We start from the raw sequence: 3747 nt of genomic DNA on the forward strand, positions 1-3747 counted from the left end.
GAATGCTGTGTGTGTGCCCAGCCTTGTGTCACATGCTGGCCGGGGGCTGCAGGTTGTCCTCGCTGCTGCTGCCACCACCGCTGTGAGGACAGGGGAGCTCCTGGGGAGGAGACCGAAGGTCGCCAGTGTCCTGCTGGAGCCCCGAGATGGTCTGTGTGCTCCGAGGGAACGGGGTGGACGGGGCAAGCCAAACGCCATGTGGGCCCCGTCAACCTCAGAAAGCAACGTGGGCCAGCCCTGCAGTCAGTGGGGTGTGTAGCTTGGCGACAGCTGCTAGAACATTTCCCAGGGCTGCTGGACCTGCCACAGGGCCAAGCCAAGGGCAGGAGAACCCAGAAAAGAGAGAGCAGGGCAGGGGGCAGGGCACGCTGGAAAGAAGGGAGGAGATCGCAGAGATCAGATTTTATTTAAGAAATGGCTGGTCTGCTTCTTCATGGAAATGTGTACTTTACTATTGTTTAGGTGTTTTAAGTACGTTTTTTAGAGTGGCTGTGTGAACTCGGACAATCATGCGGGCTTTGTTGAGCCTTGACTGCTGCTGCTGCTTCTGCTCCCCTCTCCAAGCTTTCCCCTTCTCCACCATTAGAAGCACAAAGGGAACAGGGGCCCCACGCGTCTGCCTGCAGGTTACTGAGGGCCAAGCTCGGGAATCACCCTTTTCCCATGGGAATGAGTGTTTTTCCACTTTGCTTGTCCAGAGCAGAGTTCCCCCTCGCCCAATCGGAATCACTGGCTGTGCCTTGAATTTTAAACACGATGCCCAGGTTTATACATTAAGCAAGCTTTGCCTGGTTCCCTTGGTAACAGCTCTATGTTGGAGAGCGTACCATAGCTTTCTAAAGGAACGTGTGCACTGCATTATTACGGTGTCCCACTGATCCAGAAAGGGAGACATCCCAACCTTTCCGAACAACCCACATCTAAAATCAAGGCTTGAAGCAGAACAAGACCATCTGAGCTCCTGCAGGAACCTTCACAAAGCCTCCCCCTAGAGATAAGACCTTTCCTGTAAGAATGGTCTCTACAATCTGAGATTTTTCTATTTATTCTTTTTAAAAATTTGAACATGCTAACTGCATATGGCACTAGATTTCATGTACTATTTCAATATATGCATACAGAGCACACTAATCAAATCTCTTTTCCACCCCTTCCAACCACTAATAATCACTATTCTGTATGCAGATTAACACTTTTTTTTTTTTAGCAATCGCATTTACTCTCTCTTAACACATCCCTCTCAGCAGCAAATAAAAACTGGGGCTCCTGAAGACAGACACTTTGAAGCGATGTGGAACCATCTGGTAGCCTGAGGACACAGGAGACATAAAAACTTTAAAACGAAAAGGGAAGCAAGATATAGTGCTGTGTTCTGACATATTCCAATCAAAATGGATGAAACAAGCAAAATGCTGGGTTTTTCAGGATGAGTTTTAGTTATCCGGTAAACTCAGTTGTTTTTGAAGAATTCAGTGGCAGGTTGGCTGCATAATTGAAGCCACTCTAGGTTTGAAACCCAAAAATGTAGCGAGGCATTAAAGATCTCAAATCTATCACTGGATCGATCTCCAAGGGTGTGATGAGACTGGGGAGCAGGTGAGGCCTTGGCCAACATGGAAACTAGATTTCTTTTTCCCCTGATAGGGCATCACTACGATCCCTGGCTGGTTTTGAATTCATGTCAATCCTCCAAGAGCTAGAACTCCAGGGATGCCCCACCACACAGGTGGAAATGCTAATTTTTATGGAAGTTGGATGGTTCTATGTAGGAAAAACTGACTGAAAAAAATTTTTTTGAAATCAGGAATGAAATTCAGGGTCTCAGGTTGGCTCCACAAGGGGTCTGCCATGCACACACTCCCAGTCCTAAAACTGACATTTTAGGGACACTGCAGTCCTCCTGTTCAGGGAGAGCATGAGACGTTAGCCTGAGGGCAAGCAGCAGTGTTGACTGAGGGGAGTTACTTTAGCAGGCCTTTGGTTCTGTAAAGGTAAATATTGGGTGTGAGCATGGGATGAGGGTTCTCTGCTTCCAGGATAGCAGAAGTGACTACATCAGAGCACAACACAGCGCACCACAGCCCGTGTCTAACATTCCTGCCCATCCTGGGGAGCTGTGAGGTGCAGTCTGAGAACAGCGATCAGCAGACCCAGACATAACTACAGAAGTGAGTCTTCATGCAGGCTGAGTCCTGTACCCCAAAAGCTTCAGATTCCAAAGACTCTCTCTGCCCCCATGATCCTGCACACCTCAAGTATGCTCGACAAGTACTCACGAGGGGAAAAACCAAACCCCATGCTGACAGTGGGTGTCTAATTAGTATAACCATTCTGGAAATCGGTACAGCAGTTCCCCCCAAAGAACTAAAAGCAGAATTCCCAGCCAACCCCGCAATCCCACTCTGGGCAGTCACCCAAAAGAGTTGAAATCGGTTTATTGAGAAGATATTGGCGTTCATTTCATAGCCAAGTTATGGAATCAACCAAGAGCTCCTCTGCAGGTGAACACACAACGGATATGTGGTGTGTGCACGCTGGAATCCTGCTGAGCCTCCCAAAAGAAGAAGGCCTGTCATTTGTGACAGCATGAAGAGGACCAAGGGACCATTATGCTAAGTGGATAAACCAGGCACAGAAAGACAGCTATCGCGTGCTCCCTCTCACATGTGGAATCCAAAACAGCTGAACTCACAGAAGCTGACAGCAGATGTGTACCGTAAACACACACTAATAGATCATTTTTAATTTAAAAGAAAAAGCAGTAGGTACAAAGGTAGTTATTGGAAACTGAGAACGGGAAGCAGATAGTCAATGAGTACAGAATCCGTTACGGAGGACAGGTGTTTGCTTTTTTTTTCTTCTTTTTTTTGCACAGCCTGGTGACTATAATTAAACATACCTCAGCGTTCCTTCCAAAGTTGCTGAAATTTCAACTACCTCATCACACAAGGACGGTAACTGTTTGAGGTGATGAATATGTTCCTGAACTTGATCTGATTCATTATCGTTATTTGCACAAATCAAAACCCCACCGTGGTGCACGCTTCGGCAGCCCATATGCTAACACTGGAACATTACATTAGCATGGCCCCTGCGCAAGGATGACATACAAATTCGTGAAGGTTCCATATTTTTAGGATCCAGGGAAAAAGGAACTCTTCTCTACTGTTTGTGGGAGTGCAGAGGGGTGCAACCACTGTGGAAATCAGTATGGAGTCCTCAAAAAACTAGGATTGGAAGTCCCATTCAATCTGGCTATTCCCCTCCTGGGTATTTTCCCAGAAAAAAATGAAAAGATCATGTCACAGAGATACATGTGTACCCATGTTCATAGCAGCGCAATTTGTGGTAGCTAAATCTTGGAAACAACCCAGATGCCCATCAACCACAGAGTGGATGAAAAAAAATGTGGTATTTTTTATATAATAGAATACTAATCAGCTATAAAAAAGGATGATCTTGAGGCCTTTATAGCTAAATGGAGGCAACTTGAGAATACCCTCACTAGTGAAATAAACAAGACTCACATTAGTAAATATCACATTGTCTCTTTAGTGTAAAAAATAAAAACTGACAGAATAATGGGATCCAAAAAGTATAATAGATACTGTGACAGTGATAGGGAAGGCAAGTGCTCTAAAGGATATAACAGTATGTATAGTGTGTAAGATAGATCACCACATTACTGGATCTCTGTTGGATCATTGAACAAGAGTATGTACAATTTGATTTTGTGACTTTGGCAAC

General features: G+C 45.5%; 1 pseudogene; it reads left to right on the forward strand.

The window, feature by feature from the left end:
- The first annotated feature begins 3036 nt into the window (after positions 1-3036).
- Positions 3037-3135, forward strand: LOC111755738 (U6 spliceosomal RNA; annotated as a pseudogene).
- Positions 3136-3747: the final 612 nt, after the last annotated feature.

This window comes from Cavia porcellus, unplaced genomic scaffold (assembly GCF_034190915.1).
Source record: "Cavia porcellus strain 051 isolate PalLab524CR breed Dunkin Hartley unplaced genomic scaffold, mCavPor4.1 scaffold_32, whole genome shotgun sequence".
NCBI lineage: Eukaryota > Metazoa > Chordata > Mammalia > Rodentia > Caviidae > Cavia > Cavia porcellus.